Genomic DNA, 13,644 nt, shown 5'->3' with positions numbered 1-13,644 from the left:
TATTAGGGCAGTTTCTCTAAAGAATGATTCTCTGGACCAGTCCTAGGGAAATATACAAGTTTGTTGAGAGAGAGAAGCAACAAAATATGTGAGAAGTTTAGAGTTGAGAAAAAAAATGAAACTATATGAGAAAATAGGGGTGTTGGTGATAGAGGTGGATTATTTGCCATTCTTATCTATAACGCATGACATTCTTAACTGGACATAAGAGAAGGAGAAGAAAATGCATGTATTTGGGGTCATCAATATCATATGTAAAAACGAAATAATACTGTCTTTCCTGCAACATGAGGACTAGGAACAATAGTTGTTGATGTATATAATTTATGGGACCAGGCACCATAAAATGTAAAGATTTTTTTTCTTATAGTTACTATTAACCAGTCTTATTTTTCAATTTGTCTTATACAAACCAACAAAAAGCCACATCTTATTTCTTTCTAAAACAAAAATCTTATGTGAGTTAATGTACATAACAGATAAAAGCTGAAGGGTGTGGAACTTGGGCTGCCCCTAAGCACATGCTCAGAACCCTCCAAATGCCACCGAGTACAGCATGGAAACTGCCCAACTGGCCCACGGCTCTGATTTCCAGCGCTGGGAACTGAGGGTCAGAGGCAGTTCATGATTCACTGAGAAACCCAGTTCTCTTCTGGAGTGTGTCTCAAGTCAATGAAATTGGTTTCTGTCTTAGCAGGGTAAAAAACATTGTTACATGATTGTGATTTTCTATGATCTCAAGAAAAATGCTTAGTCTTTTTTCTTTTTACTTAGCTTGGGTGTTTCTCTTCTCACCCTGCCCTGCTTCCTTTAGTAATTAGTTTTGGAAAGAAATAACTCACATAGTAAAAATGATCTGGAAACTCAAATTAAATTTTTTTCTTGCCCACATGGATTTGTGTGATTCATAGTTGCTTTAACCCCATAGAAATGTGCTTGCACAAATTAATAACAACTTTTCATAAACAGACTTCATTGTTCACTGCTAAACATATTCCAGTTAGGCTTTAATTGAAAGGAAAGATGTGATAGGAATCTATCTCCATGGCAGAAATGCTTTAAAAGTAGTTTATGCTTCTGCAATGATCTGTGACAGGTTTTGAAGATGTTTGGGGGTTTGTGTTTCACAACTACCTAGGGAGATGAGAGGGAAGAAATAGAAAGGACACAAAGCTAAATATGTGGATTTTGAATGATCAGCTTACTTGGCTACAGCTGGGTGAGTCTTCGCTTAATTATATGCAGAGGTGAAACTAATGGTGCTGTGATTATGAAACTGAAACTGGTTAGGAAGGTAAATTACCTCTCTCCGTGTGTAACTTGCCAACCTTGTGGATTAGTCTCTACCTGAATAGAAGACCACATGTAAGGTCTTGATAAGAATAATAAAGACTTATAGTTATGTAGACTTAATCTTGAGTTAAAACAAGGTTCCTCGGGCCATCTCACAAGTCTAAGGGAGACCAAGAATCAAATTTGTTTTAGTTAAAAAGATGTTGCTGTAGGCCAGGCATGGTGGCTCATGCCTGTAATTCCAGCACGAAGTGAGGCTGAGGCAGGTGGATCACTTGAGGTCAGGAGTTCGAGACCAGCCTAGCCAATATGATGACAGAGCAAGACTCTGTCTCGAGAAAAAAAAAAAAAAGTTGTTGCTGTATAAATGGTAGGTTTTGTTAGAAAGTGTTAGAAAGTGTGTCAGCACTGACTTGCTCAGTTATACCATGATAGAGACCTTAATAAGCCATACTCTATGGTGCTCTTTGCTACTCTAGTGACAGAGTAAAGGGGGGCAGTCAGTATGTCTAAGGAACCAGGCCAGCAAATCTTAGAGCAGGTTTGGGGCTCAGTCAATACAAAGCAGGCTTCTTTGATAGCAAGTAAGCACTGAAGCAAAGTAACTGGGGTCCAAGATTCCATGTTCGAACATAAATAGAAACTAAGTAAATTTAGGGTGTTCCTCTTTATTTCTATTTTTTTTCTGATTTGAGAGGGGATTATTGCTTATTGTTAAAAAATTCAAGATACACAGAAAAGTATAAGATGGAAAAAATTGTTCCATGCCACAAGCCAGCTGTAATGTCAAACAGATTTTGACATTCTGAGATTTTGACATTCTACTTATGAGATTTTGACATTATACCTTTCTACTTGTTGTACTTGGGATTACCTAAATACATTTCATAACTTGGACAGAGTTCTTGTGAAAATACTAATTAATAGTAAAGCTGGGCCAAAAAAAGTTATTCTCATCAAAAGTACATTTATTTTTTCTGTGGCCATGTGCTTAATCTCCCTATTCTGGTATGTGGGAGGGAGGGCAATGCATCTGTGGTTAAACAATGAAATAGCTGTTACTCCCAATTACTTAAGCTGGGAGTTAATTAATCCAACTGGGAGTGTTTCCAGGTAATTAGAGAGCATCTCAGGACCCACAGACTCACGAACATGTTAAGACATTTATATTCCTAGTGTCTTTTATTTTTAGAGGCTTTGCTTTTCACCATATCAGATATATTAAAATATAACCACACTTCCCATATTATGTATAATTTTTGGCTGCTTATGAAAGAATTTTTATAAAGTTGAGAGTTGTTAAGAGTTGATAGTCTTATGGTGTGAAGTTCATTATGTTATTGTTATGATAGCTGAGCTGCAGACCAGTTGCCATCTGTGTTAGTTTTCTATAGCTGCTGTAACAAACTGGGTGGCTTAATACAATCGAAATTTATTCTCTTGGAATTATGGAGGCCAGAAGTCCAAAATCAATTTTGGCTGGCAAGATAGCCGAATAGGAACAGCTCCAGTCTGCAGCTCCCAGCGAGATTAATGCAGAAGGCAGGTGATTTCTGCATTTCCAACTGAGGTACCCGGCTCATCTCACTGGGACTGGTTAGACAGTGGGTGCAGCCCATGGAGGGTGAGCAGAAGCAGGGTGGGCGTCGCCTCATGTGGGAAGTGCAAGGGCTTGGGGCACTCCCTCCCCTAGTCAAGGGAAGCCTTGAGGGACTGTGCCATGAGTAACAGTGCATTCTGGCTCAGATATTGTGCTTTTCTCATGGTCTTTGCAACCTGCAGACCAGGAGATGCCCTTGGGTGTCTACACCACCAGGGCCCTGGGTTTCAAGTACAAAATTGGGCAGCCATTTGGGCAGACACCAAGCTAGCTTCAGGAGATTTTTTTCATACCCCAGTGGCTACTGGAATGCCAGTGAGACAGAAAATTTCACTCCCCTGGAAAGGGGGCCGAAGCCAGGGAGCCAAGTTGTCTAGCTCAGCAGATCCCACCCCCATGGGGCCCAGCAAGCTAAGATCTACTGGCTTGAAATTCTCGCTGCCAGCACAGCATTCTGAAGTCAAACTGGGAAGCTCCAGCTTGGTGGGGGGAGGGGCGTCCACCATTACTGAAGCTTGAGTAGGCATTTTTCCCCTCACAGTGTAAACAAGGCCACTGAGAAGTTCAAACTGGGCAGAGCCCACCACAGTGCCACAAAGCTGGTGTATCCAGACTGCATCTCTTGACTCCTCCGCTCTGGGTGGGGCATCTCTGAAAGAAAGGCAGCAACCCCCATCAGGGGCTTATAGATAAAACTCCCATCTCCCTGAGACATAGCACCTGGGGGAAGGGGTGACTGTGGGCGCAGCTTCGGTAGACTTAAAGGTTTCTGCCTGCCAGTTCTGAAGACAGCAGTGGATCTCCCAGCACAGTCCTTGAGCTCTGCTAATAGACAGACTGCCTCCTCAAGTGGGTCCCTGATCCCTGTGCCTCCTGACTGGGAGACAGCTCCCAGCAGGGGTCAACAGTCACGTCATACAGGAGAGGTCCGGCTGCCATCTGGTGGGTGCCCCTCTGGGATGAAGCTTCCAGAGGAAAGAACAGGCAGCAATCTTTGCTGTTCTGTAGCCTCCACTGGTGATACTCAGGCAAACAGGGTCTGGAGCAAACTCCAGCAGACTCCAGCAGACCTGCAGCAGAGGGGCCTGACTGTCAAAAGGAAAACTAACAAACAGAAAGGAATAGCATCAATGTCAACAAAAAAGATGTTCACACAGAAACCCCATCCAAAGGTCACCAGCATCAAAGACCAAAGGTAGATAAATCCATGAAGATGAGGAAAAACCAGCGCAAAAAGGCTGAAAATTCCAAAAACCAGAATGCCTCTTCTCCTCCAAAGGATCACAATTCCTCACCAGCAAGGGAACAAAACTGGATGGAGAATGAGTTTGACGAATTGACAGAAGTAGACTTCAGAAGGTGGGTAATAACAAACTCCTCCAAGCTAAAGGAGCATGTTCTAACCCGATGTAAGGAAGCTAAGAACCTTGAAAAAAGATTAGAGGAAGTGCTGACTAGAATAAACAGTTTAGAGAAGAATATAAATGAGCTGATGGAGCTGATAAACACAGCATGAGAACTTCATGAGGCATACATAGGTATCAATAGACAAATCAATCAAGTGGGAAGAAAGGATATCAAAGATTGAAGATCAACTTAATGAAATAAAGTGTGAAGACAAGATTAGAGAAAAATGAAAGAAAAGGAATGAACAAAGCCTCCAAGAAATATGGGACTATGTGAAAAGACCAAACCTACGTTTTATTGATGTACCTGAAAATGATGGGGTGAATGGAATCAAGTTGGAAAACACTCTTCAGGATATTATCCAGGAGAAATTCCTCAACATAGCAAGACAGGCCAACATTCATATTCAGAAAATGCAGAGAACACTACAAAGATACCCCTTGAGAAGAGCAACCCCAAGATACATAATTGTCAGATTCATCGAGGTTGAAATAAAAAGAAAATGTTAAGGGCAGACAGAGAGAAAGGTTGTGTTAATCACAAAGGGAAGCCCATCAGATTAACAGTGGATCTCTCTACAGAAAGCCTATAAACCAGAAAAGAGTGGGGGGCCAATATTCAACATTCTTAAAGAACAGAATTTTCAACCCAGAATTTCATATCCAGCCAAACTAAGCTTCATAAGTGAAGGAGAAATAAAATCCTTCACAGACAAGAAGATGCTGAGAGATTTTGTCACCACCAGGCCTGCCTTACAAGAGCTCCTGAAGAAAGCACTAAATATGGAAAGGAACAATCGGTACCAGCCACTGCAAAAACATACCAAATTGTAAAGACCATTGACACTATGAAGAAACTGCATCAACTAACAGGCAAAATAACCAGAAAACATCATAATGACAGAATCAAATTCACACATAACAATATTAACCTTAAATGTAAATGGGCTAAACACCCCAATTAAAAGACACAGACTGACAAATTGGATATAAGAGTCAAGACCCATTGGTGTGCTGTATTCAGGAGACCCATCTCATGTGCAAAGACACACATAGGCTCACAATAAAGGGATGGTGGAATATTTACCAAGCAAATGGAAAGCAAAAAAAAAAAAAAAAAAAGCAGGGTTTTAAACTTAGTCTCTGATAAAACAGATTTTAAAACAACAAAGATCAAAAAAGACAAAGAAGGGCATTACATAATGGTAAAGGGATCAATGAAACAAGAAGAGCTAACTATTCTCAATATATATGCACCCAATACAGGAGCACCCAGATTCATAAAGCAAGTTCTTAGAGACCTACAAAGAGACTTAGACTCCCACACAATAATAGTGGGAGACTTTAACACCCCACTGTCAATATTAGACAGATCAATGAGACAGAAAATTAAGAAGGATATTCAGGACTTGAACTCAGCTCTGGACCAAGCAGACCTAATAGACATAAAAGAACTCTTCACCCAAAATTGACAGAATATACATTCTTCTCAGCACCACATCACAGTTATTCTAAAACTGACCACATAGTTGGAAGTAAAATACTCCTCAGCAAATGCAAAAGAATGGAAATCATAACAGTCTCTCAGCCTACAGTGCAATCAAATTAGAACAAGGATTAAGAAACTCACTCAAAAACACACAACTACATGGAAACTGAAAAACCTGCTCCTGAATGACTACTGGGTAAATAACGAAACTAAGGCAGAAATAAATAAGTTCATTGAAACAAATGAGAACAAAGGCACAATGTACCAGTATCTCTGGGACACAGCTAAAACAGTATGTAGAGGGGAATTTACAGCATTAAATGCCCACATGAGAAAGGGGAGAATGATCTAAAATCGACACCCTAACATCACAATTAAAAGAACTAGAGAAGCAAGAGCAAACAAATTCAAAAGCTAGCAGAAGACAAGAAATAACTAAGATCAGAGCAGAACTGAAGGAGATAGAGACACAACAAACGCTTCAAAAAATCAAGGAATCCAGGAGCTGGTTTTTTGAAAAGGGTACCAAAATAAAAAGACCACTAGCCAGATTAATAAAGAAGAAAAGAAAGAAGAATCAAATAGACAAAAAATGATAAAGGGGATATCACCACTGATCCCACAGAAATACAAACTACCATCAGAAAATACTAAAAAAACCTCTATGCAAATAAACTAGAAAATCTAGAAGAAATTGATAAATTCCTGGACACATACACCCTTCCAAGACTAAACGAGGAAGAAGTCAAATCCCTGAAAAGACCAATAGCAAGTTCTGAAATTAAGGCAGTAATTAATAGCCTACCAACCACAAAAAGCCCAGGACCATACAGAGTTACTGCCGAATTCTACCAGAGGTACAAAGAGGAGCTGGTACCATTCCCTCTGAAACTATTCCAAAAAATAGAAACAGAGGGACTCCTCCCTAACTCATTTTATGAGGCCAGCATCGTCCTGATACCAAAACCTGGCAGAGACACACACAAAAAAGAAAATTTCAGGCCAATATCCCTGATGAATATTGATGCAAAAATCTTCAATAAAATAATGGCAAACTGAATCCAGTAGCACATCAAAAAGCTTATCCATCACCATCAAGTTGGATTCATCCCTGGGATGCAAGGCTGGTTCAACATATGCAAATCAGTAAACATAGTCCATCACATAAACAGAACCAATGACAAAAACCACATGATTATCTCAATAGATGCAGAACAGGCCTTTGATAAAATTCAATGCCCCTTCATGCGAAAAACTCTCAATAAACTAGGTACTGTTGGAATGTATCTCAAAATAATAAAAGCCATTTATGACAAACCCGCAACTAATATCATACTGAATGGGCAAAAGCCGGAAGCATTCCCTTTGAAAGTCAGCACAAGACAAGGATGCCCTCTCTCACCACTCCTATTCAACATAGTATTGGAAGTTCTGGCCACGGCAATCAGGCAAGAGAAAGAAATGACAGGTATTCAAATACAAAGAGAGGAAGTCAAATTGTCTCTGTTTGCAGATGACATGATTGTATATTTAGAAAACCCCATCGTTTCAACCCCAAATCTTCTTAAGCTGATAAGCAACTTCAGCAACGTCTCAGGATACAAAAATCAATGTGCAAAAACCACAAGCATTCCTACACACCAATAATAGAAAAACAGAGAGCCAAATCATGAGAGAACTCCCATTCCCAATTGCTACAAAGAGAATAAAATACCTAGGAATCCAACTTACAAGGGATGTGAAGGACCTCTTCAAGGAGAACTACAAACCACTGCTCAACCAAATAAGACAGGACACAAATGGAAAAACATTTTATGCCCATGGATAGTAAAAATAAATATTGTGAAAATGGCCATACTGCCTAAAGCAATTTATAGATTCAGTGCTATCTCCATCAAGCTACCATTGACTTTCTTCACAGAATTAGGAAAAAACTAGTTTAAATTTCATATGGAACCAAAAAAGAGCCTGCATAGCCAAGACAATCCTAAGCAAAAAGAACAAAGCTGGAGGCATCATGCTACCTAGCTTCAAACTGTACTACAGGGCTACAGTAACAAAAACAGCATGGTACTGGTACCAAAACAGATATATAGATGAACGGAACAGAACAGAGGCCTCAGAAATAACACCACACATCTACTACCATCTGATCTTTGACAAACCTGACAAAAACAAGCAATAGGGAAAGGATTCCCTATTTAATAAGTGGTGTTGGGAAAACTGGCTAGCCATATGCAGAAAACTGAAACTGGACCCCTTCCACATGCTCTATACAAAAATTAAGTCAAGATGAATTAAAGATTTAAATGTGAGACCTAAAACCATAGAAACCCTAGAAGAAAACCTAGGCAGTAGCATTCAGGGCATAGGCATGGGCAAAGACTTCATGACTAAAACACCAAAGCAGTGGCAATGAAAGCCAAAACTGACAAATGGATCTAATTAAACTAAAGGTCTTCTGCACAGCAAAAGAAACTAACATCAGAGCAAACAGGCAACTTACAGAATGGGAGAAAACTTTTGCAATCTATCCATCTGACAAAGGGCTAATACCAGAATCTACGAGGAGCTTAAACAAATTTATAAGGAAAAGACAACTCTATCAAAAAGTGAGTGAAGGCTATGACAGACACTTCTCAAAAGAAGACATTCATGCAGCCAATAAACATGAGAAAAAGCTCAACATCACTGGTCATTAGAGAAATGCAAATCAAAACCACAATGAGATACCATCTCATGCCAGTTAGAATGGCAATCACTAAAAAGTCAGGAAACAACAGATGCTGGCAAAGATGCGGAGAAATAGAACACTTTTACACTGTTGGTGGGAGTGTAAATTAGTTCAACCATTGTGGAAGATAGTGTGGTGATTCCTCAAGGATCTAGAACCAGAAATACCATTTGACTCAGCAATCCCATTACTGGGTATATACCCAAAGGATTATAAATCATTCTACTATAAAGACACATGCACACATATGTTTATTGCAGCACTATTCACAATATCAAAGACTTGGAACTTACCCAAATGCCCATCAATGATAGACTGGATAAAGAAAATGTGGCACATATATACCATGGAATACTATGCAGCCATAAAAAAGGATAAGTTCATGTCCTTTGCAGGGACATGAATGAAGCTGGAAACCATCATTCTCAGCAAACTGACACAGCAACAGAAAACCAAATACCACATTTTCTCGCTCATAATTGGGAGCTGAACAATCAGAACACATGGACACAGGGAGGGGAACATCACACACTGGGGCCTGTTGATGGGTGGAAGGTTAGGGGAGGGATAGCATTAGGAGAAATACCTAATGTAGATGACAGGTTGATGGGTGCATCAAACCACCATGTCACATGTATACCTATGTAACAAACCTGCACATTCTGCACATGTATCCCAGAACTTAATGTATAATAGTAAATACAAGAAATCAATTTCACCAGGTTAAAATCAAGGTGTTGACAGGTTTGTGCCTGCTCTTGGAGCTACCACAGAGGATGTTCCTGGACTGTCCCAGCTTCTGGAGGCTGTTGGCATTTTCTAGTTTGTAGGTATATCTCTTCATTCATAGTTTGTAGGTATATCTCTTCATTCATTGTCTCAATCTCCACATCACCTTCTTCTCTGTGTGATAACTTCCTCCTCTGTCTCTCTGTTCTATGTACCCTTGTGATGGCATTTAGGGCTGGCTCAGATAATTCAAGAGTATCTCCTCATCTAAACATCCTTAACTTATTTCTGCAAAGATTTTTTTTTTTCAAATAGGTAATATTTATGGATTCTGGAGGTCAGTGCTGGATATCTCATTCAGTCCACTACAGCATAATATTATGCTTTGTAGTTAACTAAACTTTTATCAATTTTGATTTAGTAAGATTTTTATTTGCATATGCCAGTACCAATACATTTTTTCAGGTCTCAAACTTTCCTGTGAGCCCTTCAGAAGCTTTTATCCTTGGCACCTTGCTCATAATGATAGAGACTTTTCCCCTACCTAAAGCAAATTTGATTGAAAGAAATCGCATCACCTATAGCTAGAGCAGGAGTTTTCATTTTTTAAAAAAACTTTTATTTTAATTTCAGTGTACAAGTGCAGGTATGTTACATAGGTAAACTGGTGTCACATAGGTAGACTCGTGTCATGGAGGTTTGTTGTACAGATTATTTCATCACTCAAGTATTAAGCCTAGTACTTGGGTGATGAGTTACGTAGTTATTTTTCCTGATCCTCTCTTTTCTCCAACCCTCCATCCTCTGAAAGTCCCCAGGGTGTTTTGTTCCCCTCTATGTGTTCATGTGTTCTCATCATTTAGCTCCCACTTATAAGTGAGAACATGCAGTACTTGGTTTTCTTTTTCTGTTTTACTTTTCTAAGAATAATGAACTCCAGCTCCATCCATGCCCCTTTAAAGGATATGATCCCATTTTTTATGGCTGCATAGTAGTCCATGGTGTATATGTACCACATTTTCTTTTTCCAGTCTATCCTTGATCGGCATTTAGGCTGACTCCATGTCTTTGGTGTTTTTCTAAGAGGCATTTTGCAGAGGGAATTGCTAGGATGCATTGACAAAGGAGGGGAATTCTGTCTACAGAGTTCTTGGATTTCATATTTCTGTGGCAACAAATAAGAGAATTACAGAGAGAGTGAAATACTTAATGTTAACTACAGCTCAGACAGAGAAGCATTAAACTTTAAACCTCAAACTTTAAGCAAATTGTTCCATTTGCCAGCTCTCAGGGGCTTACTGTGCTGCTAGGCACTATACACAGTCCTTTTTACTTACTAGTTCTACTGCTCAGACAATTTATTCAAATGAAGTATAATGCCTTCTTATAGATGAGGAAGCAAGGTACAGAAAGGGTAAATAATTTGTTCAAAGTCACCCAGCAAGTGGATGGCAGAGGCAGAATTTGAACCCAGGTCTGTCTAGCTATAAAGCCCAACTTATCTTGTATGTACTATGCTGTATCATTTCAAAAAAATACATAAAGCACATGACAAAGAAATTAAAACTGTAGCTTAAATCACAAAAAGATTATAACCAGAATAGAGACTTAACCTCTGTTACCCCAACTTACTTTTCATTCATTCCCTGAGATAGGGAAACAATAGTCGATACTATTACTTGAACTACAGATGTGTGTGGTTATTTACTGTTTGACAGGACTATATATAATTGATTTCATTATATAAGTTTTGATCTTTGCAACTAAACTTTTTCTGTAATGTTTAGTCTTTGAGTGTCTTGAATTAGAAAGAACTTGCTCAGATAGCATTCATGTCCAAACTTAATATATTCTGTTAATATTAACAGTCATTATCACTGTGCCCATAGTGGATGAGCCAGGAAAACCCTTATCTCATACTGAAGAATTTCCCAAATGTTGGAGTCTTGTTTAATAATTATACTTTTCTCTGTGCTATTTACTACAGTATTATTTACTTGATATTCCTTTATTTCCTGTGTTTTAAATTAGTAGTTATTTAAAAGGCAACTATATCACTATCATAATTAGAATATCAGCATCTCTATAAATAGAAGGCAAACAACAAATATTAATGCAATGAAAAGGAAACAATGTTTTAAAATTCTGGGTAGACAGTATTAACTGCCCATGGAAAAGGTTTTGGGCTTGCTTTGTTATTGTTAGAAAGGGAGATGAGCAAGTCTTTGAGAGCTGGTAAATGCACAATGGCATTGACCCTAAACTTCCTCCTTGATAAAATCTGAGGATTGAATGAAATCCTCATTCAATCCCAGCAAAAGGAGTAATTTTCTCACTAGATAATCAATATACTTATGTGTGTGTTGTGAACCACATGAACACATCTTGCTATCACCCGTGACTGTCCTCCGCCTTGTGGTATCAGGCTTGAAATTAAGATTCAGCATTATGTGCTTCTTTGCCATCTGAAACTGGGAGAGTTTTTAATGGCCTAATCACAAGCTCCCCCCTCCTCCACTCTACTCCTGTGGATAAAGTCCTCCAGCCAAACAACACTCCTTATCAGAGGAACCAGGCAGAGTGTCTGCTTATCCCTCAATAGCAGGCTTTAGTTCCGGGCCTGCAACATTATTAAAACAAGCCAAGCACGTGCTTCTGCAGGAATCAAGGGTCACCTCACCCTCTTAGTACTACAAAGCCTGCCTCCCACAACCGTGCTTGTTCACTCTGTTCCCAAATGCAACTCACCCCCTGTCCTGAGTGGAGTGCGGTGTTCTTCCCCAATCCGTGCATCTATGTGACTGATAAACTGCTGGGACATAATCTGCCCAGTGCTGGGTGTTGTGTGTTCTTCCATCCCTATAAGTCCAGGGTGGGAATGCCTCCCTCACCAATGGAGTGAAGAAGAGACAATCAAAACATACTCCAGTTTGGGAAATAGTGCCATCCTATAGAATGGCACCCAAGCAGATCATCTTCCTATTTATAGGAGCCCACTCCTTCCTTAAAGGAGCACCAGATCATCACTGGAACAGACAGACTACTACAAGTGTCATTTGGGTAGTAAGTTCTTGAGATGAGGGAATCTTTTATCTCCTCAAGAGTCTTCATTTAACCTTATGAAGAGAAACAGTGCGCTTGGTTTGGCACGCCATTGGTAGGTTTTTATCTACAAGGTCTGATGTGAGGACTTTTTATGCAAATTATCTTTTCTTATTGTCCTGCCAAAGTAGTTTTAACTCCTGTGAGCACAACACTTACCATTAAAAACTCTTATTTTCCAAAGATGACTGACAAAATGCTAAAAGTTGTGCTGTATGTGCTGTATGCAGTTAAAAGCATAGATTCCAGATGCTCAGGAATCAGACTGCTTGGGTTCAAATACAAACCACTTATTGCTGTGTGAGTTTGGGCAAATTTCTGAACCTCTCTGAGCCTCAGTTTTCCTACTAACAGTACCTTTGTCGTGGGATTTCAGTGAATATTAAATGAGTTACATAGAAAGAGCTTAGAATAGTACCTGGTACATAGCAAATGTTCAAGAAATGCTAGCTATTATTACTAGAGAAGCAGCAACACAGTATACCTTTAACACTTGTTAAGCAAGAACCAGAGGCAGTAAGAACCTGAGGAACAAGGAAACTTGACATGCATATACTGATGGGAGTATGGGCATAGGGTACCATCCAAAGCTGCTGGGACACTGCAAGGGAGATTTATAGAAGATGGAAGGCTCCGGGTGCCTGGGAAAGGAGGAAGAAATATGAAATAGGCAAAAAAGATGGGTGCAAATAAGCTTCACCACCCTTATCATTTTCATGGAGGCTGGCTTGTCATTCCACGTATTGGGCATTCAAGAAATGATGTTGGTTACAAGTTTAAGAGATTGACAGAATTTTATTCTGTCTTCCTTCTCTGATGCATTCTTGCATCCTCCCTTGCTTTGTAGTTACTTCTGTGCATATCATTTTCTACTAGTTTTTAACCTCTGTAAGGTAAGAAGTAGATCTTCTCATTTTTTTTTAATTTCCCACTGAGAGTAGCACAGTACCTAGCACAAAGAAAGGAGATAATCAAATATATGTTGAATTAATTGCTGTGGGTGCTAGTATGGATACTAATTGAACTTCTGTCATCAACAAACTGAAAGCACCATTGTTTAAACAAAATAGAAGTTTATTAATATTTCTCTGTCATGTAACAGCTGAAAAGTAGGTGGCTTTGTTTCATGATGTCATTCAAAGAACCAGGATCCTTTAATCTCATGCCTTTATTACTCCCTAGGGATTTGCCTTCATCTTGGGGTGGTCAATGTTGTTCAGTCCAAGGAGTGAGGAAAAGAGCAGTGTAGGGGATGCAGTTTCCTTTGGGGAATAGCTTCTGTTGGCTTCTG

Source organism: Pongo pygmaeus, chromosome 3 (genome assembly GCF_028885625.2).
Source record: "Pongo pygmaeus isolate AG05252 chromosome 3, NHGRI_mPonPyg2-v2.0_pri, whole genome shotgun sequence".
Taxonomy (NCBI): domain Eukaryota; kingdom Metazoa; phylum Chordata; class Mammalia; order Primates; family Hominidae; genus Pongo; species Pongo pygmaeus.
This window is presented reverse-complemented; position numbering follows the sequence as displayed.